The 23,486-nt window shown below is 42.3% G+C and overlaps 1 protein-coding gene across 1 annotated transcript in view; it reads right to left on the reverse strand.

Moving 5' to 3' along the window:
- Positions 1-23,486, reverse strand: part of LOC144681102 (uncharacterized) — a 70,414-nt gene that overhangs the window by 11,419 nt on the left and 35,509 nt on the right. The gene's annotated exons all lie outside the window — the stretch shown is intronic.

The raw sequence follows: 23,486 nt of genomic DNA on the forward strand, positions 1-23,486 counted from the left end.
ATACTTCATTGAGTGAAAAACACTTTTGGGGCATCCTCCAGTTGTTGATGTTATTAATGCGGGAATAGCCCAGTGAACACTGGAGAAGGAGAGATTACCTGTGAGTTGTGAATCATTGCAAGCTGTTGAACAATTTGCATCACTTTGCCATTAGCCTGGTGAGAACAGTAGCTCACCCTCAACATCCGCCATGCATTTCAGAAAATAGACTTTCCACAGAGAGTTACAGCTAATTTTTAATAGTGTTACGACCCACACCCAGGGTGAGATTCCCCAAAGCTGTTGATCCAGATGAGATCCCTCAATTTGTCACCGTCTGGCTGATTTGTCATGCCCCAGGTGAGGAAGGATGAGCTGGCTCCCTCTCTTTATTCAGCGCCTCCCCCTCTGCTGGTCGCAAGAAGATTTAACCTAAAAAGGTTCCTTTTCGTGGATACCTTTCTCCCCAGACCCAACCACTCTGGTTTTGAAGAAGCCAATTTGATCAGACTTCCTTGAGTTAAAGGTAAGAGTAAGAGTAACTACTAAAGGCAGGAAAGGATAAAACACATGCATATATGGTCGTACAGGTTAAAAGTAAGAATTTAGCTTGAAGTAAGTGAATATATATATATGTATCTATATATTAAAAAAAGATATATGGAACAGTTCTTGACTCATGGGGAGTAGGTTGTGGCTGTTGCGATTCGCGATTCCAGCAGAATTGACTCCAGTAGAGGAATTGTTGGATTCGAGGTTCCAGTAGAGTTGACTCCGGTAGACAAATAGTCGGTTTCGAGGTTCCAGTGGTGTTGAATTTGGTAGAGAGGGAGAGAGATCGGGATACCCGCAAATTGGCGATTTGCAGGGGTAGCGTGTGTGGCTGTTACTTCTGAGTCAAACTTCCAGCACTTGCTCTCTCTCAGAACACCCACAACAGACAGACACTGGGGCATCTTTCCAGCTCACTTTTAACCCCTTCTCTGTATATTCCAAGTGGGAAGCAAATTCACAAATCTGACTGGGCATTGATCACAGGATCTCTTGATGAGATGATACTCATCTCCCATTATATCCCATTGTCTCTACCAGAGGGAGCAATTAGTTTCTGGGTGTCTTTAGAAGTACCTTGTCTAGCAACAGGGTTGGGTTCCATTACCTCTTAGGGAGTCACCCTGTAGCATTCCAGCCAGTGGCTTGTGTGCATTTTTAAAAACTCAGATCTTATTTTTAAAGGCCAATATTTCTGGGTGCAATTCAGTGCTTTTCCTTCATTATCATGATAATAGCATAAGGACCCTTGTAATGATTTGTGTTCCTGCAATGCCAATCAGCCATCCTGACCCACAAAGAAAAGAACTGAATCCATGGGGCATCATTCCTTCAGGTAGCAAATTGTTAGAAATATTCTTACATTTCTTTTCTCTCTCCTAATATAATCTTGCATTCTCTGCACCTGATTTGACTCAAATTATTTCCTTCCCCCTCTGTCTCTTTCTCAAACCTTAAATCTCATTGGTTTTTGAAAATAGACTGTTGGTCCCATTGTTCATTAAGATCCCAGATGACCCGTTACTGTTCCCACACCATATCAGTCCTCATTTCCAGTCATTTGTAGCACATAGAAATTTTTAAACTGAAGGGAATAAAAAAAAGTCTAATGGGGCACACTGCAAGATGTGCTCTTGAAAATTACTCTAGAAAATGCTCAGCCAATAATTCAATATAATTTATAGTCATTAAGTAGTACAGAACTTGAGTATTGCTGAAAAAAGAGAAATGTCGAAGCTTTTCATCTTTCACTCATCAAGACACTCTATGAGAATACCAATATTGGTATTCTTGGGAAGTGTCCTGATGAGTGCAAGGTGAAAAGCTTCAACGTGTCTCTTTTTTAAGCAATACTCAACATAATTTGTAGTTCATTTTATGCTTGAGCCTATTCTTATTGAGCAGTTGATTTAGAATGCATGTTGTGATGTGCCTTTAAGGGGTGCACCTTAAATTGCTGCCCATTACTAACCACAAGACAGGATATGATATATCATCCCATGTACACTGTAGACAGAACAGAGCAGCAGTTCTACAAGTAAGATGTCTCCTCATAGCCTTCCAATTACCATTGTAAGTGTATAGTTTTATTCTTCAAATGGAAAACATACAAAATTGTTCTACCAATCCCTGTTGTATGATTGGTACATTTGCACTGATCAGAAGAATGCAACAATGCACAGAACTACTTCTGAACAGCTATTTACATGCAACAGACAGAGGAACCTTGTATCCCACCATTTTGGAATGGATTTGAATGTAGAAGGGGAAGTGCTGAACTACTATGTCCATGGCAGGGATCTACAGCAGCCTGTAGGGCTTATGCTTGCCCAAGATGTAATGCACACATTCTCCCCATAAGCTCACATCCAATGTGAGTCTAAGTATAAAAGAAAGAAAAGACTTGTATTTATATGGCACCTCTCTCACCTTAGGATGTCCTAAAGTGTCCATTGTTTTTCAGAAGGATGGTTACTATTGTAACATAGGAAAAGCTGCAAGCAATTTCTGCACAGCAAACTCCCACAGCTTGAATAATTGAAAATGACTTTACAAATAATTACGCAGAACCATTTACAGGTTTCATTGATATACATGAGTCAGTATTTTAGTAAATTCATATTTTTTTCCGATTTAAAGGCGCTTAATAGATGTCTACCTGTGACTTTGCACCTAAGAATAAAAAGCTTAATTTTAAGAGCCTCTTCGAAGGCACAATTAGAGAGAATTTGTTACGGTAATTAATTTGATCTGGCAGAGTGGCCAGTTTTGAGGGCAGGTCCAGGTTCTACCATAATATTCTTTAAACAGGTGAAAAAATTGTGAATACTCAATTTACACTGAACGTGACCCCAATCTGATTTTTGTTAAAAAAGTGTTAGTTGAGGGATAAATATTATTCAGAATTCCCCTTCTCTTTCTCAATATGTTGATGGAGCAAATACTTTGAGACCCCCCACCCCTACTCCAATTCAATGGGCAGAAGTTCAGGTTGGCTCCACAGGGGGGTGGGAAATGTGCTCTGCCAGGTTAAGGCCCATTCAGTAAAGCTGAACATGATTCCCACTACTTCTGTCTTGAGTTAAGCCTCTAAGGAGTAGTGTAGGAAACAAAAGACAGCAGAGTCAGAGCAGGTCTGGAAGGAGGTTGTTTGAGCGGGGAGCCACGCACAGCACAGGAAAAGAGCAGAGATGGTTGCAGATTTTAGCCATTGTAGTATAATGGTTTACCTGATGGGAGATGCTAATAAATTATGTAGGTTATGATGAACGACTGACATCAGTCAGTCATGTGTTAGACTCTCTCTAAGAGTCTTACAAGAGAGAGAGAGAGAGAGAGAGTGGGAGAGAGAAAGGTTGGAACAGCATGCCCAGGAGCAAAATGACTACCCTGTAACCTGTTTAGATGTAGTACTAATGAACAAGTGTTAGGCAGATACCAGAGTCTGACTACAGTCTACCTAGCAACCAAGTACCATGCCTAGAGTCCTCAGATAGAAAGACCATCTCAGAGCTTGGTGGCAGCAGCGGAGACATTGATGTAAAAAAATACATCGGTGTTATCAAAGGAACCACAGAGTGAAGAAAACTGTGGTAAAGTGGAATGCTATGTGCCTTTAAGAGAATGTCGTTAGTTGACCATGTGACTGTATTGACCAATCGCTACACAGCAGGTAACTGTAAGTCTAGAGTTGGGGGTCATTGAAGAAGCACACATGGTATTAGTGTCCTGTTGACAGTTCCAATAAACTACCAGTGTTTGTTCAGTTAATCGGTCTCTCTGCCTATATTGTTTCAAGCACAAACTAATGTGTTAATATCAAGGGCACAGCTAGCGTTCACCAGACAAAGCGAACCTGATAACCAAAAAACATAAAAAAGCCTTGAAAGCAGCTCGTAGTTATGAATCAATAGAGGGAGGAGGCGAACTGCTGAGAGGTAATGATGACCCTGGTGAGCAATCCCTGCCCCTAACCTGCCCATTTGGCATCTCGAGGGCCTGCAGAGAGGCCAGAAGTTGGAATTATGGAAACGCCATTTCCTTTGCTATTGAGCAGTGTGGGCATTGGCCCCACCCACAAAAAAGCCCACCAAATCAGGCGAAAAGGTAGGAAACTACACACCGGCAGCCATTTTGAGATGCTTGCGTTGTGGCACAAAAAAATCAACATAGGCACCAGGACTGCCCAGCAGGGGGTGCGGAGTGCCCCCAGTGAACATCTCAAGTGTTTCTGAAAATCCGACAACTTTAATCGAGGTAGGAGAAATGAAAGTAATTATGAAACACACTCCATCCAAGGAATTGGAAATCAAGACAAAGATGAAATTACAGAGTTCCTAGGATAAGTTAATTGTCTTAGTCCAGGCTATTGGTCAGTTTATAGTGCAAGTTCAAACACAAGATGATGATTCAATTTCCCAATATTCTTTTACCCAGCAATATCTTTACAGACACATAAACCTGTGAAGAGTTACCACTAGCTTGACACAAAGGCTCCTTGCTTGGGACTGGCACACGTTAAAACTGTTTTCTTCTGTTGAATTCTTGAGCATTCGCTTGATGCTTCTCATACAACTCATATCTCTCCACGAGACACCCAAAATTAACTTCACTTTAAAGTCACTATTGCTTCAGCTACAGAGCAAACATATGATTTCCTTATACTCAGTCTCCCAGTAGCCTTATTGCATTTCTTATCTCAGAGCTGAAAATCCCTGTCTTCACTCTTTCACACAGACTGAACTCTTCCCTGTCTTTCTCTGTGACTTTGTGTCTCTGGGTCACTTGACCATTGTTGCTAGGCAGCAGCCCAGTTTTTATACTTTGTATTCTTTTTTTCCAAAATCACTAGACTTCTAACCCATCTTTTTAACTTCAGAGGTTGTAAAACCTCATTAAAAATATAAATATACATTAACAAACCCAAAAGTCTGACCTTTCAGCCACAGGCCCATCCAGACTTCTAGGTACCAGGGCTCATACCAAACCTACATGAAAATGAAACCCTTTTTTACCTTACTTAACACACAAATATATATATTACACTTAAAAATTATACATTGTTCTTAACATAGGTTTACATAAAATGGCTCATGTGCATCAACATTAAATAGCTGATGTAATGTACATTATAAGAAAGTAGAGTTTACCTGAGTTCTAACTAGTTAACTCTAGGGAGTGTGTAATCATTGTTGCCTTGACGACTTGTCATCAGTGAACTTCACTGACGACAAGTCGTCAAGGCAACAATGATTACACACTCCCTAGAGTTGACTAGTTGGAACCTCCAGTGAGATAAGGAGGAAGGACAAGGGTTTTATTTTCTGTCATTAACCACTGTATAATCTTAAGGGAGATTGAATAATGGAACCGATTTGATAATAATGTGGTTTTTATACCTATTATTGTGAAGCCAGAAGGAATATAATAAACAGCCTGCAAGTTAGTTTGGGGATAATGAGGGAATTGCTGAAGGAAAGCAGCTGAATACTGTGAGATACCAAGGAAAGTGTCCTTGTAAACCATGGATTGAAGAGGCCCCAGCTCTCTTTTGCTAGCTTCCCTGCAAAATGAGGAGACAATGAAAAGAACAGTCAGGTGCCTGATCATTACAGGGTCAAAAGATGGTTATGGGGGAAGCCTGGACTTAGAACATTCAAGATCAACCTAAGGATTCATATATTTATTAGGGACTTATATGATGGGATAGAAAGCCACATATCCAAATTTACTGATGACACAAAGATAGGTGGCATTGCAAGCCATGTAGTTGGATGGAAATGTTACACCATGAAAAGATAATATATAAGTGAATAGGCAGAACTCTGGCAAAATAGGTCACAATTAGGCAAATGTGAGAACATCCACTTTGGACCAAAAATGCTTAGAACTGGGTACTTTCTAAGTGATGAAAATCTAGAAACAGTGTAAGTCAAAAGAGACTTGGGGTTCCAGGTATCTGTCATGAATAGATAAAAAAAAATAAGGAAAAAAGCTGATGGAATGCTGGACTTTATATCTAAAAGATTGGAATATAAGGTGGTAGAAGTCATGCTTCAGCTACACACAGTCTTGGTTGGACCACATCTGTGAGCACCACACCTTAGGCAGGATATATTGGAAAGGGACGGAGTGCAGCATAGATATACCAGAATGATACCTGGATTCCAAGGGTTAAGTTATGAGGGGAGATTAAACAAACAAGGATTGTATTCCCTGGAATTTAGAAGATTGAGGGGTGATTTGATTGAAGTTTTCAAAATATTAAGGGGAATGGATAGGGTAGATGGAGAGAAACTACTCTGCATGATTGGGAATTCTAGTACTAGGGGGCATAGTGTAAAAATTAGAGCCAGACTTCTGAGGTTTGAAATTAGGAATCACTTCTACACACAAAGGGTGGAAGGAGTTTGGAACTCTCTTCCACAAATGGCAATTGATTCTAAATTAATTGTTAATTTTAAAACTGAGATTGATAGATTTTTGTCAACCAAAGGTATTAAGGGATATGGGGCAAAGGTGGGTATATTGAATTAGGCTGCAGGTCAGCTATGATCTTAATGAATGGTGGAACAGGATGAAGGGGCTGAATGGCCTCCTCCTGTTCCTATGCTCCTATCTAGTGTGCTGGTCTGATGCAAGAAAAAGGACACACGGGACCTGCATGTTTACTATGCCGATACATCAATCATAACAGAAGGCAGTAGTGAAATTTGTACTTCCCAAAAAAAGTTACTAACATTTGGCTCTCAGACCTTTTAGTGAATAAGATTAGCTGGAGTGGCTAAAATCTGACAATTCTGAGCAAAGTAATCACTCAATCTACACCTACTCCCATCACTGCAGAAGAAACAGTACCAGGGGTAGTGGATGCAGCACACTAGGTGAGAGGATGGACGCCTATATTGCTGTCTTATGAGGAATGAGTCTTTGGAGTCTTTGAAGTAAAGGACATGTGGTGCATCTCATGTGCCTGTGTGGAATGGGGCTGGGCAAGTTCATGGACAGCAGGACTTAAGGGTACTGAAAGAATAGGTCAAAGTATTGTGGATCCCATCAAAATACAGAGAAGGAAAGGGAAACATGCTTGGTTGTGGGAAAGAGATTTATCAAATAACTAAATTTCATCTCTATTTAATAGTTCATAAAAATAATTTCAGGTCAGCCCTATGGACGCTCTTAGTGCATGCTCTGTGCACGCTGTTCCCAATACTAATCATTCTACAGCTTGGGAGGTGGAAGGCCACTGAACCTCCATTGAGAACTCTTCAGGCGGCCCTGGTGGATGACCACAAGAAGCTAGGAGCTTGCAAAGCCCGGCTGCAGACTGCAACATCTCAGCCTGGATTGAATACTGTGCTCTGCCTAGGACAATGTTAACGGGCATCTGCAGTGCACATACGTCCCCATCCCTTGCACTTCTGTTTTCTGTCGTGAACAAACTTCAAGGCCATAGGACCCAGGTAAGAGACTTTTAGAAGCATGAAAGGGAGTTCTCGCAAAGTCCTGGACAACATTCTTACCTCAAGTAGTTATTGACATCGCTCATCACTTGTTTTTGGACTGCTGTGGCATGTGTGAGGCCACACCTGCAATATTGTATGCAGTTTTGGTCTCCTTATCTGAGGAAGGATGTACTTGCTATAGTAGGAGTGCAGCGAAGGTTTACCCGACTGATTCCTGGGATAGCGGGACTGACAAATGAGGAGAGGTTGAGTCGGTTAGGATGATATTCTCTGGAGTTCAGAAGAGTGAGGGGGGATCTCACAGAAACCTATAAAATTCTAACAAGATTAGACAGGGTAGATTCAGGAAGGATGTTCCCGATGGTGGGGGAGTCCAGATCCAGGGGTCACAGTCTGAGGATATGGGGTAGACCATTTAGGACTGAGATGAGGAGAAATTTCTTCACCTAGAGAGTGGTGAGCCTGTGGAATTCGTTACCACAGAAAGTAGCTGAGGCCAAAAACATTGTATGTTTTCAAGAAGGAGTTAGATATAGTGAAAGGGATCAAAGGATATGGGGAGAAAGCGGGAGCAGGCTATTGAGTTGGATGATCAGCCATGATCACAATGAATGGCGGAGCAGGCTTGAAGGGCTGAATGGCCTACTCCTGCTCCTATTTTCTATGTTTCTATGTTTCTTAGAATCTGACAAGATGATACGTTATCTGGGACTAAACTTTTTTGATCTTCAATATTTCCTCATGGCTGTTAAAAACATATGAACATAAGAAATAGGAGTAGGCATAGGCCATTTGGCGCCTCTAACCTGCTTTGTCATTCAATAAGATTATGACTGATATGATCATGGCCTCAACTCAGGCCAGGGGACACAGTCTCAGGGTAAGGAGCAGGCATTTAGGGCTGAGATGAGGAGGAATTTCTCCACTCAGAGGCTGATGGATCTTTGGAATTCTCTACCCCAGAGGGCTGCAAAGGCTCAGTCAGAGATTGATGGAATTCTAGATATTAAAAATATCAAATAATATGGGGATCGTGTGGGAAAATGACATTGAAATGGAAAGTCAGTCATGATCTAGTTGAATGGTGGGGCAGGCTTGAGGGGCTGAATGGCCTAGTCCTGCTCCTATGTTCTTAACTCAATTTTCCTGCCTGTCCCACATAACCCTTGACACTCCTGTGGATCAAAAATCTGTCTAACTCAGCCTTGAATATATGCAAAGACCCAGACTCCACTGCTCACTAGGGTAGAGAATTCCCAAGCTTAATGACTTTCTGAGCAAGACTTCCCTACTTTTGAACCACGTCTCGCTTGCAATAAAGGACACCATTCCATTTGCCTTCCTAATTACTTGCTGTACCTGCATGCTAAGATTTTGTGGTTCATTTACAAGGACACCCATGCCCCTCTGTACCACAACATTCCACAGTCTCTCTCCATTTAAATAATATTGTGCTTTTCTATTCATCCTGCCAAAGAGCGCAACCTCACATTTTGACTTCATCTGCCAGATTATATTTCACCTGCCAAATTTTTGCCCACTCACTTAACCTATCTATATTCCTGTGCAGACTCTTTGTGTCCTTACAATTTGCTTTCCTACCTATCTTGTGGCATCGGCAGATTTGGCTACAATATACTCGGTTCCTTCATCCAAATCATTAATATTCATTGAAATAGTTGAGGCCCAGCACTATCTTTGCCACCCCACTAGTTGCATTTTGCCAAATCTGAAAAAAACCTGTTCATTCCAACTCTCTGTTTCCTGTTGATTAGCCAAGCCTCTGTCCATGCTAATATATCATCTCTAACACCATGAGCTCCTATATTAGGTGGCAACCTTTCATGTGGCATCTTATTGACTGCCTTTTGGAAATCCAATTACACCATATCCACTGGTTCCCCTTTATCCACTCATTTTGTTACATCCTCAAAGAACTCTAATAAATTTGTCAAATACAATTTCCCTTTCATAAAACCATGTTGACCCTGCATGGTTGTAGCATGATTTCCTAAATATTTTGCTTCTGCTTCCTTAATAATGAATTCAACTTTTTCTCACAGACATATGTTATGCTAACTAGCCTGTAGATTCCTGCTTTTGGTTTCCATTCTTTCCTGATTAGGGGTGTTACATTTGCAGTTTTCCAATCTGCTGGGACCTTTCCAGAATTTAGGAAATTTTAGAAGATCATAATCAATACATCCACCATGACCATAGCTACTTCCTTTAAGACCCCAGGATTCAGGTCATTAGGTCCAGGTGTCTTGTCAGCCTTTAGTCACATTGGTTTGCCTTGCACTTTTTCTCCAGTGATAGTGATTGTTTTAAGTTCCTCCATTTTGCCCTTCATTTTCTACTATTCTTAGGATTCCTTTACCATCTTCTAAGGTGAAGACAGATGCAGTATACTTGCTTAAAGTATCTGCTACTTCCTTGTTTCCCCATTATTAACTCCCCAGTCCCATCCTCTAAGGGGCTAATGTTTACTTTAGCCAGTCTTTTCCTTTTAAATACTTGTAGAAGCTTTTACTGTCTGATTTATACTTCTTGCTAGTTCATTTTCATATTCTAATTCCCCCTATTTTTTGTTCATTTAGTCATCCTTTGCTGTTTTCTAAAATGTTCCCAATCTTCTGGCCTACCACTAATCTTCACAGCATGGTACACCTTTCCTTTCAATATGATATCATCCCTAACTTTCTTAGTTAGCCACTGATGGTTCATCCTTCTTGTAGAGTCTCTGTCAGTGGAATGCACCTTTGTTGAGTGTTGTGAAATATCTCCTTAAATGTCTGCCACTGCTTCTCTGCCATCTTACCTATTAACCTATTTTCCGAGTCTACTTGGCCGACTTTATCTTCATGTTCTTTGCAATGTGCCCTTATTTAAGTTTAAGGCACTGGTTTTGGACCAAGCTTCTCACCTTCAATCCAAATGTAAAGTTATATCATGTTATGTTTCATTTGTGCAAGTCAGTATTTGTATGGCCCATGTACAGGGAAAAGAAAGTTTGGAAACTCCACTGCTCCACTGATTTGCACTGCACTGGAAGCCAGTATGGTCAATGTTGAGTGTTTATTGGGTTGTTTAGCAGCTTAAATAAACTTGTCTCAGAACATGGAATTCAAATGACAGCCTTAACACTTCCCTTCTGCTACTGTATTAATCTTATTTGCCTTGCTTTGTTTTCCTTCGTCAGCTTTTTAAAAATAAAAGCTTGCTTCTTCATTCACTGCACCTCCCACTCTCTGTTCTTGTGCTTCTGGCTTCATTAGCTAATTATGCAGTTGAGGTGATAATTTAATATTTCATGCAGCTTCTTGTGGCGGCAATGCACTTCTTCTAGCAATACATGCTGTTTTCTAGGAATTAGTTTATGAATACCTGGTTTGAGTTTATAATCCTAGCGATGTCTGCTGCTGCTATTAGCTGACAAAAGACTAAGTGTATTTACATTACATTCCTGCAAAGATAATGTGCACATTAACCTGTTTATTTTAAATCATTTAATGCTTCTGCTAAGGTATGATGGGGTAGTGGTTATGTTACTGGAGAACTAATACAGGATACAATATATGCATTGTGTTACTGGACTACTAATGCAGAGGCTTGGATCAATAATAGAAATTTCAAGTTTAAATTTCATCATAGCAGTTTGAGAATTTAAATTCGGTGCTCAAAAATAAAAATAAAATCTGGAAATAAAAAGCTGGCGGCTGTAAAAGTGATCACAACTGTTAGGTTGTCATAAAAACCCAGCTTATTCACTAACTTTTAATACTCTCATCGAACAACAATCCATCAATTTCAGTCGTGAAATTTTCAATTAACCCCCAATCATTTCCTTTAGAGAAGGAAACTTGCTGGCTAACTGAAGTCTGGCCTACATATGACTCCAGTCCCACATCAATGTAATTAACTCTTAACAACCCTCTAAGGTGGTTTAGAAAGTCACTCAATTGTATCAAAAGAGTAACAAGAATTGCAGCATTTCAAGAAGGTTTCCTTCTCAGAACAATCAGGGATGGGCCAAGAAATGCCAATCTTGCCAGCAATGCCCACATCTCAGAATGAATAAAAGCAATAGTGATTATGTAAACATGTCAAGTGTTGGTTGGCTAATATTACCAATGGTCATTTCTAAGCCAGGAAATGTTGGCAAATTGAATTTCTTCTACAATTGGCTTCATCAATTTTCCATTAAAAAATTCCTCCGTGCTTTCTCTTCCCTCTTGAGGAGCCACGGCCCACAAAACTTCACTGGATTGAGAGTCTTCGGGTACAGCAGGAGCAGCCCATTTGGAAAGCTTGACTCAACAGCGACCATACTGGCTTGCAATGCAGTGCAAAACCATTGAGCAGGAACTTTCAAACTTTTTTATCCCCCTGAACAATAGCTGTGTGAATACTGGCTTGCTCAGCTCCAGGCCTCCCCATCCCAACTTCTGAAAGACGGTGTACACTATCCGAAAATATATGGAGGAAAACAGTTATATTCATAAAAAGCTAGAACACAGAAACAGCAGGAGGCCATTCACCCCCTAGAGCCTGTTCTACCGTTCAATTAGTTCATGGCAGATCTGCACCTTAAATCCATCCACCTAGCTTCATTCCAGAATCTTTAATACTCTCACCAAACAACAATACGTCAATTTCAGTTGTGAAATTTTCAATTAACCCCCAGTCTCAGCCACTTTTGGTGTGGGGGGGTGGGGTGGAAGAGAGTTCCAGATTTCCACTATCCTTTGTGTGAAGAAGTCTCTCCTGACATCATTCATAAACAGCCCAACTCTACTGGCCAAATTGTTCTGGGCTCCCCCTCCCGAGAAAATAGATTCCCCGATTTACCCTATTATTTAACCATTTTAAACACCTCAATTAGAGTCGCATGTCCGTGATTCAAAAATGTGAAAAGTTCAAAATTTGTTGGCAAACAGATAGAAATCTGATGAATCAGGCTCCACTTTGGAGAAGCTTTGCTGCACCTTCCTCTATTTGTTTTACAAAACTGGTCAAGTACTTGACTGGGTGATAAGAGCAGTGCTGTTGTCACTCAATTTTAAGAGTTTATTGACAGTAGTTAAAGTCTATAAGGCCTTTGGCCATTACTAATAAAGCTGGTATGGGTCAAGACGAGTTGTATCTGTTGACAAATCTACTACACCAAGAGGGCACTTCAGCCTCATTCATTAATCAGTGAATGTTGTCAGACAAGTATTAAAATTGTTGTGAGGTATAAATATGTATTTCTTTAGTTGATTGGTCTAACATTGAAATGCATTGACAAGGAAAGTTCATTTTATCCCTTCTGAGTAATATCGTTTCCCCCTGTCCCACTTCCCCACCCATCCCCGGCCCATAACAGAGCAATTAGCTGACCAGTGATAATTTTTATGCCTAACTGCTGTCCCCATTGAGTGTAAATTTAGTGAAAACCTTCATTTGTGCTTAACAGTTCTGGCCTGTTTGCATCACAGTTCTTTTCTTTTAACATCCGTTAACAGTGTTGTTGCAAGTCTCAATGATAGCTTGTGAGCAGTGACTCAATCAATTATTCCTGGACAGCACTGCCTGCCCCTTGGTCTGAATTAAATGGCATTAAGAAAGAATGTGAAGGAATCTTCACACAAATGTCTCAAATAGACATATTGCCTTCTTACCCAGGTGCCCTGCAGAGCTCTGCATCATTCCATCAGCCACTGGTCAGCATATCTATGATGCTGGCCTTCATTCAACTTTGCATTTCATTTGCATTGCATTAGTTATGGGAGCTTTGCTAGCTTTTCCAGTTGCAGCTCTCTATTATCTAAGCACACTGTTTCATATCGTTAACATTTCCTCCTCCTTAGTTCATGGAATCTTCATATTTTGATTTATCTTACTGTAGCATTTGGCGTGTGTCTCTATTTGCATTTCATTACTTCCAATAGCCTGTGGCTTATTGCATTGTGCCCAGAAATAGCACATTGCCTCTGAATGTACTACACAAGCCTCAGCACAAATTATCCTCTCATACTGCATTAGCCACAATGCAATGCATCTCTTCCTATTACATTACATCAAGCATAAAGCATTGCTTCATTTTTTTTGGTTTGCTGTACTGGTATCAGCTATATTATGTTCATTTCTCATTGTTTTGAATCAATTATGGTGCATCGTTCTGCTTCTCAACATTGGTCATCATATGTTATTTCAATTTCTCAATGTGTTGCATCAAGCAGAATAGTTCTCAGTGTACTCCATTAGCCTTGGAGCACAGCTGAAAGACTCACTGCACTCTCAGGCACCCATTGATCGCTCTTCATCACTTTATCTGTTGTAAGATGTGTGCACTTCAGCAAGTCTCACAAAGAGGTTCTGAGTCTTGTATAATTTAACAGTAAGCGTTTATTAACTACTAGTAACTATATAATATATATTATATATATATGCATAGTATAAGGTCTAAGCTAGGAGCTGTGTCCATGCTTGTTTCTACACATGCCTCTGTCCAGCACAAGGTTGCCCTCTAGACTGGGGTCACGTGTTCCTTTACATCATAATGTGGGCGGCACTGTACCTAGTCCTTCTAAGCCAAACCCTTATACTACACTTACACTGAGGGTGCACACTTGGTTCTGGAGTTGCATCAATCTTAGTGTTTCATTTTACTCATGTATTTCTTAAGTTATGTTGCTTTCTCATATTCATCAGCTGTGCCATTTAAGCTCTTTACCTTTCGATCCCTTTCAAAACATTTATTTTAGAGATCTTTCCATAGCTGCTCTTCACAGCTACATAAAGCTTTTGTCATCTCCAGACTTCACTATTCTAATGCTCTCTTGGCTGGTTTCCCAATTTCCATGCTTCAAAACTCTGATTTTAAAATTCTCATCCTGGTTTTAAAATCCCTCCATGGCCTTACCCTTCATATCTCTGTCACCTTCTCCGGTCTTATAACCCTCTGAGAACTCAGTGTTCCTCCAACTCTGGCCTCTTTTCCATTGCCCACTCCCTGCTCCACCATTGCTGACATGTTTTTAGCCACCTAGGCCCCAAAGCTTAGGAGTTTCCTCCCTAAAACGTCTCCACCAATCTCACTTCCTTTGATCCCAATTTCAAATCCAGCACTTGGATGGAGTTTTTGGTCACCAGTCTCAAAGTCTCCTTCTCTTTCAGTGTCAATTTTTGATTGTGCTCCCGTAAAATGCCTTGGAGCATTTACCACAATAGGAGTGTCATATTAGTGTTGGTTATTTCGGTTGATAGCTAATGACTTTGACTGTTTAATGCTGAGGCTGGTATCATCAGCTAGTTTTGAACATCAATTAAGTTCTTTCCCTTTGTGTTTCACATCGTCTTAAACAACTATGGTGTCTGGGCTCTAAGCATAATTTGTGCTCAGTATCTCAGTTGGATTTTATGTCTGCTCAAAAACGGGGATGATTTTAACCCTGACAGTCTGGTAGAAATTAAGCAGGTGAGTAGTTAAAAATCACCAAGTTACTTACCCACCAGAGGTTGACCGATTGTCATTTTAACCAACGAAAGTGAAAAGGCAACAAGATCGCCCTCCAAAGGAGTGGAATCCTTTTTAATATATGCATATCCGGTCTCAACAGCACCTTCTGGACCTGACTGCAATTTAACTCAAGAGGTGAGAGCAACACGGTGGACAGTTTTCCACCAGGCCAGCTGAGTGGGGAACAAGATCAGGAATAGGCACATTTTACCTTCTTTTCTTGTTTTCACTTTGTTTGTGGCGGAATGGATCTCCTCTGAACCTACAAGGAAAGCTCAGGCCTCCTGTCATGCCCCTGGTCCCAAACTCAAAACTTCTGCAGGATGGCCATAGCAGTTAGCCCCGCTGGTTACTTGGTCTCATTAGACGGCCCTCATCGCTTCCTGCCAACTCCATACCCAGTGCGATTTAAATGACTGCCCGGTTGTTAAAATATGGTGGACGTCATTTCTGGAGTCGTGTACAAGTCTCTAACTGGCAATGCCGCTCACCCACCCAAAACAGGCCCAGAGTTAAAATTGGGCCCAATATTTTAAGTCTTATTGCACTTTGGGGAGGCGATAGTGTTGTGGTATTGTCGCTGGACTAGTAATCCAGAGACCCAGGGTAATGTTCTGGGGACTCGGGTTCAAATCCCACCACGGCAGATGGTGGAATTTGAATTCAATAATAAAAACCGGGAATGAAATATGATTGTTGCAAAAACCCATCTGGTTCATTAATGTCCTTTAGGGAAGGAAATCTGTCTTCCTTACCTGGTCTGGCCGACACGTGACTCCAGACCCACGGCAATGTGGTTGACTCTTAAATGCCCTCTGAAATGGCCTAGCAAGCCCCTCAGTTGTAAAAAACTGCTACAAAGTCTCAAAAAAGGAATGAAACTGGACGGACCCACCCAGCATCGACCTAGGTACCGGAAACAACAAAAGCAATCGCAGCCCTGTTGACCTTGCAAAGTCCTCCTAACTAATATCTGAGGGCTAGTGCCAAAATTGGGAGAGCTGACTCACAGGCTAGTCAAGCAATGGCCTGACACAGTCATCCTTATGGAATAATACCTTACACATAATGTCCCAGGCTCCACCATCACCATCCTTGGGTACGTCCTGTCCCACCATCAGGACAGGCACAGCAGAGGTTGTGGCACAGTGGCAGCACAGTGGTATACAGTCAGGAGGGAGTTGCCCTGGGAGTCCTCAATATCGGCTCTGGACCCCATGCAGCCTCATGGCATCAGGTCAAACATGGGCAAGGAAACCTCCTGCTGATTACCATGTACCACCCTCCTTCAGTTGATTAATCAGTGCTCCTCCACGTTGAACATCACTTGGAGGAAGCACTGAGGGTGGCAAGGGCGCAGAATGTACTCGGAGTGGGGGACTTCAATGTCCATCACCAAGAGTGGCTTGGTAGCACCACTACTGACCGAGCTGGCCATGTCCTAAATTACATAGCTGCTAGACTGGGTCTGCAGCAAGTGGTGAGGGACCAACAAGAGGGAAAAACATACTTGACCTCATCCTCACCAACCTGCCTGCCGCAAATGCAATTGTCCATAACAGTATCAGTAGGAGGGACCACCGCACAGTCATTGTGGAGACAAAGTGCCGCCTTTGCATTGAAGATACCCTTCATTGTGTTGTGTGGCACTACCACCTTGCTAAACGGGATAAGTTTCAAACACATCTAGCAACTCAAGACTGGGCATCCATGAGGCGCTATGGGCCATTAGCAGCAGCAGAATTGTACTTGAACACAATCTGTAAGCTCATGGCCTGGCATATCTTCCACTCTACCATTACCATCAAACCAGGGGATCAAGCCTGGTTCAATGAAGAGTGCAGGAGGGCATCCCATGAGCAGCTCCAGGCATATCTAAAAATGAGGTGTCAACCTGATGAAGCTATAACACTGGACTACTTGCACATCAAACAGAATAAACAGCAAGTGATAAAGAGAGCTAAGCGCTCCCACAACCAACAGATCAGATTTAAGCTCTGCAGTCCTGCCACTTCCAGTCGTGAATGGTGGTGGACAATTAAACAACTCACTGGAGGAGGATGCTCCATAAATATCCCCATCCTCAATGATGAGGGAGCTCAGCACATCAGTGCAAAAGACAAGGCTGAGGCATTCGCAACAATCTTCAGCCAGAAGTGCCTAGTGGATGATCCATCTCGGCCTCCTCCGGAGGTCCCCAGCATCACGGATTCTAGTCTTCAGCCAACTCGATTCACTCCACGTGATATCAAGAAATGGCTCTTGGCACCAGATACTGCAAAGGCTATGGGCCCTGAAATTATTCCAGCAGCAGTACTGAAGACTTGTGCTCCAGAACTTGCCACACCTCTCGCCATGCTGTTCCAGTACAGCTACAACACTAGCATCTACCCAGCTATGTGGAAAATTGCCCAGGTATGTCCTGTACACAGAAAGCAGGACAAATCCGACCCGGCCAATTACTTCCCCATCAGTCTACTCTCGGTCATCAGTAAAGTAATGGAAGGGGTCATCAACAGTGCTATCAAGCAGCACTTGCTTAGCAATAACCTGCTCACTGATTCATATTTTGGGTTCTGCCAGGGCCATTCAGCTCCCGACCTCATTACAGCCTTGACTCAAACCGAGGCGAGGTGAGAGTGGCTGTCCTTAACATCAAGGCAGCATTTGACCGAGTGTGGCACTAAGGAGTCCTCGCAAAAATGGAGTCAATGGGAATCAAGGGGAAAACTCTCTGCTGATTGGAATCATAATTAGCACAAAGGAAGTTGGTTGTGGTTGTTGGAAGTCAGTCACCTCAGCTCTAGGACATTACTGCAGGAGTTCCTCAGGGTAGTGTCCTAGACCCAACCATCTTCAGCTGCTTCATCAATGACCTTGCTTCCATCATAAGGTCAAAATAACATCAGAAGTGGGGATGTTCACTGATGATTGCAAAATGTTCAGCACCACTCGTGACTCCTCAGACACTGAAGCAGTCCATGTCCGAATGCAACAAGGCCTGGACAATACTCAGGCTTGGGCTGACAAGTAATGTTCGTGCCACACAAGTGTCAGGCAATGACCATCTCCAACAAGACAGAACCTAACCATCACCCCTTGATGTTCAATGGCATTATCATCACTGAATCTCCCACTATCAACATCCTGGGGGTTACCAATAACCTGAAACTGAACTGGACTAGCCATATAAATACTGTGACTACAAGAGCAGGTCAGAGGCTAGGAATCGTGGTATGAGTAACTCGACTTCTGACTCCCCAAAGCCTGTCCACTATCTACAAGGCCCAAGTCAGGAGTGTGATGGAATACTCCCCACTTGCCTGGATGAGTGCAGCTCCCACAATGCTCAAAAAGCTGGACACCATTCAGGACAAAGCAGTCTGCTTGATTGGCACCACATCCACAAACATTCACTCACTCCACCACTGACACACAGTAACAGCAGTATGTACCATCCACAAGATGCACTGCAGGAATTCACCAAGGTTCCTCAGGCAGCACCTACCAAACCCACGACCACTGCCATCTAGAAGGACAAGGGAGCAGATAGATGGGAACACCACCACCTGGTAGCTCCCCGCCAAGTCACTCACCATCCTGACTTGGAAATATATCGCTGTTCCTTCACTGTCGCTGGGTCAAAATCCTAGAACTCCTTCCCTAACAGCACTGTGGGTGTACCTACACCACATGGACTGCAGCAGTTCAAGCAGCTCACCATCTTCAAGGGCAACTAGCGATGGGCAATAAATGCTGGCCCAGCCAGCGAAGCCCACATCCCATGAATGAATAACATAAAACTTCGCTCTTTGTTGCAGGTTTGATTATTTGTTTTTCATTTTAGTCTAACTCACAGAAAGATCTCATAAGCTACTACATTCTATCCACTTTCCTGTATGCTTCAGAAACCTGGACAATAAATAAAGATCCGTAGTAGAAAAGAGGTCTTTGAAATGTAGATGCTAAGACTTATGCTAAAGATTTCACATGCAGATCATAAGACAAATGAAGAGGTGCTTGAAATTGCAGGAACAAAAAGGACTCTAAAAAGTGACACCCAGAAAAAAAAAAGTCAGTATTTTGGCCATTTGATCAGAGCTGAAAAGCTGCAGAGATCTCTTTTAGAGGGCAAAGTGGAGGGCAGCAGAAAGAGGGGTCGACCTAGATGTAGTTGAATGACGGATGTTATAGAGCAGGTGCCGGTAAGCTATGGTGGATGTGTGAGGGTGGCACAGATCAGATGAGCATGATATACCATGACAGCAGATCGCCTGGTAAGAGTAGCTACAAGCAGTGGCAGTAACTAATTCTGCTCCAGTATTGGGTATCTTCTCTTGTAATTATATCTCTGTAAAGCTCTAATGCTCCATTAAGGATTTATATAAACATGGAAACGTAGAAAATAGGAACAGGCGTAGTCTATTTGGCCTTTTGAGCCTGCTCCGCCATTCATCATGATCATGGCTAATCATCCAACTCAATAGCCTGCTCCCGCTTTCTCCCCATATGCTTTGATTCCTTTCGCCCCAAGAGCTGGATCTAACTCCTTCTTGAAAACATACAATGTTTTGGCCTCAACTACTTTCTGTGGTAGCGAATTCCACAGTCTCATCACTCTCTGGGTGAAGAAATTTCTCCTTGTCTCAGTCCTAAATAGTCTACCCCATATCCTCAGACTGTGACCCCTGGTTATGGACTCCCCAACCATCGGGAACATCCTTCCTGCATCTACCCTGTCTAGTCCTGTTAGAATTTTATAGGTTTCTAAGAGATCCCCTCTCATTCTTCTGAACTCCAGCGAATATAATCCTACCCGACTCGATCTCTCCTCATATGTCAGTCCCGCCATCCCAGGAATCAGTCTGGTAAACCTTCGCTGCACTCCCTCTATAGCAAGAACATCCTTCCTCAGATAAGGAGAACAAAACTGCACACAATATTCCCGGTGCAGTCTCACCGAGGCCCTGTATAATTGTAGCAAGACAACCCTGCTCCTGTACTCGAATCCTCTCGCTATGAAGGCCAACATACCATTTGCCTTCTTTACCGCCTGCTGCACCTGCATACTTACCTTCAGCGACTGGTGTACGAGGACACCCAAGTCTCGTTGCACATTCCCCTCTCTCAATATATAGCCATTCGGATAATAATCTGCCTTCCTGTTTTTGCTACCAAAGTGGATAACCTCACATTTATCCACATTATACTGCATCTGCCATGCATTTTCCCACTCACTCAGCTTGTCCAAATCACACTGAAGCATCTCTGCACCCTCCTCACAGCTCACCCTCCCACCCAGCTTTGTGCCATCTGCAAATTTGGAGATATTATATTTAGTTCCCTCATCTAAATCATTAATATATATTATGAATAGCTGGGGTACCAGCACTGATCCCTGCGGTACCCCACTAGTCACTGCCTGCCATTCAGAAAAAGACATGTTTATTCCTACTCTTTGTTTCCTCTCTGCCAACCAGTTTTCTATCCATCTCAATACGCTAACCCCAATCCCATGCTCTTTAATTTTACACGCTAATCTCTTATGTGGGACTTTGTTGAAAGCCTTCTGAAAGTCCAAATAAACCACATCCACTGGCTCTCCTTCATCAACTCTACTAGTTACATCCTCAAAACACTCCAGAAGATTTGTCAAGCATGATTTCCCTATCGTAAATCCATGCTGACTCTGTCCAATTCTGCCACTGTTTTCCAAGTGCTCAGCTATTAAATCTTTTATAATGGGCTTTAGAATTTTCCCCACTACCGACATCAGGCTGACTGGTCCATAATTCCCTGTTTTCTCGCTATCTCCCTTTTTTAAAAGTGGGGTTACATTAGCTACCCTCCAATCTGTAATAGCTGTTCCAGGGTCTATAGAATCTCGAAGATGACCACCAATGCATCCGCTATTTCTAGGGCCACTTCCTTAAGTGCTCTGTGATGTAGATTATCAGGCCCTGGGGATTTATCAGCCTGCAATCCTATCAATTTCACCAACACCATTTCCCTACTAATACTGATTTCTTTCAGTTCCTCCCTCTCACTAAACCCCGTGTTCCCCAACATTTCTGGTATGTTATTTGTGTCCTCCTTTGTGAAGACAGAACCAAAGTATGTATTTAGTTGATCAGCCACTTCTTTGTTCCCCATTATAAATTCCCCTGTTTCTGACTGTATGGGACCTACATTTGTCTTCACCAATCTTTTTCTCTTCATATACCTATAGTATAGACCTATGTCTTAAAGCTTGGTTTGTCCTGCTCAGCTGCAAGGATCGGCTCTTATTTCAGGGATCTCCTGTTGGATGCGTGTCATTTGTTGAATGTTACATTCATGCTTAGTGTTCCAATCGTAAATTTGCAAAGAGACAGCTCTTCCAAGTTAAACAGTGTTTTGAGCTGCCAGCTAGATCGGACTTTTTTTTATTGCTCACTTCTTTCGAGGATGATCTATGTTAGACATTACAATGCTCTTTGGCTCTTATTTTCTTGTTGCACATCTTGATCAGAGGGTGGTTTGTCAGTCACTGCACTATGGCTGTGTGCTTTGCTTGGCTTGGGATCAAGCTCTGGCCTGCACTGTCGGACAATTTGCTGAACCTCAACTCTTGACTGCATATTTCAAGAATGCTCTTAAGCTTCTTGAACATTTCATCGCTTTGGATTAAACGAATTGTGGCTCATTGCTCAAGGTATCTGTTGTGTGTTGCTTTGCATTTCCATGTTACGTATCCAGTTTTGCATGCAGTGTTTTAATTTATAGTATTTAAGAAAAGCACCATGATGGCGATTATCTATTTTTTAAATGTCCGTCATAACATTCTGTGCATCACCAAATCACATCTAACCAATCCTCGTGCTGAACTCGCCACCACGTTCCCTGTGCTGATCAGTTCACTTCCACTGTGGCTCAGTTGGCCGCACTTGCATCTGATCCAGAAGGTCGTGGGTTCAAGTCCCACCACAGGACTTGAGCACAAAAATCCAAGCTGATGCTTCAGTGCTGAACTGTCGGACGTGCTGTCTTTCAGACAAGATGTCAAACCAGGGCTGCATCTGCCCTCTCAGATGGACATAAAAGATCCCATGGAGCAGGGGTGTTATCTCCAGTGGCCTGGTCAATATTTACCCCTCCAGCAACATCAAAAATAGGTTATCTAGTCATTATCACATTGCTTTTTGAGGGAGCTTGCTATGCACAAATTGGCTGCCGCATTTCCTGCATTATAACAGCGACTACACTTCAAAAACTCAAAAATAGCTGGAAAAACTCAGCAAGCCTGACAGCATCTGTGGAGAGGAAGACAGTTAATGTTTCGAGTCCATATGACTCTTCATCAGATGATGATGAGCTCTGATGAAGAGTCATACAGACTCGAAACGTTAACTGTCTTCCTCTCCGCAGATGCTGTCAGACCTGCTGAGTTTTTCCAGCTTTTTTTTGTTTTTGTTTCAGATTTCCAGCATCTGCAGTATTTTGCTTTTACACTTCAAAAAGTACCTCATATACTGTAAAGTGCTTAATACACCCAGTGGGCCTGAACAACACTAGATAAATGAATGTTTTTTCTTCTTTTTCCTATTTTCAATCAGTCTTTCAAATGGGCAGCTGCTGTTTCCAACTTATTAGGTCACGCTCTATTCCCACTGGTGCTAAACATGGAGAGGCCCAACATGTAGCTCTTAAAGGAACCACTATAACAGATGCTGGAACTAGTTAAGTCTCTGTACTTCTGATGCTTTTTGCAGGACCTTAAGGAATGAACCAGCAGTGAGCTGCCCATCACTGGTTCAGCATTTGCAGGTATTTCACATTTGAATATCCTTAACCTTTCCAGAATAACTGTTAGCTTCAACTCCCATACTCTCATCATTGATTCCAACCACCACAGCAACCACTCTCTGAGAATGAACCATACTGCCTGCAACCTTGATGTCTTATTCGACTGAAGGATAAGCTTCTAACCCTATGAACCCCATCAGCAGCAAGAATGACTATATTGCTCTTAATATAAAAATGTTTGGTTGTGCTTTCTAAGATATTTGCATCTCTGTCTGATATTGCTATGGCTAGTGAGGGTGCTATGAGATATGAAGAAAGTGCACCAAATTTGGCATAAAGAGATGGGCCTGGTGTGGCATGGTCAATAATGGAGTTGGAAAGGCCTATTCCAATTACCATGGTGACTTCATGCGATTGCTGTCACTGAGGTAACTGTTTCTAATTCCACAGTATGCTGTTATAATAGAAAAGATCACCAGCCTAAAGATAAACATGGAACATGGCAATTATAATACAAAACAGGCCGTTCGGCCCCACCAGTTTGGGTTGGCATTTATCCTCCACAAGCGCACTTGTCCTAAACCCATGTGCCCACACTTCTCCCCATATCCCACCACTCCCTTTTCCTGAAACCACCCATCTAACCTATTGTTAAACACCATGAGATGGGGGAGGATTTTCAGCCTAATATGGGGGCGAGA

Source organism: Cetorhinus maximus, chromosome 5 (genome assembly GCF_964194155.1).
Source record: "Cetorhinus maximus chromosome 5, sCetMax3.hap1.1, whole genome shotgun sequence".
NCBI lineage: Eukaryota > Metazoa > Chordata > Chondrichthyes > Lamniformes > Cetorhinidae > Cetorhinus > Cetorhinus maximus.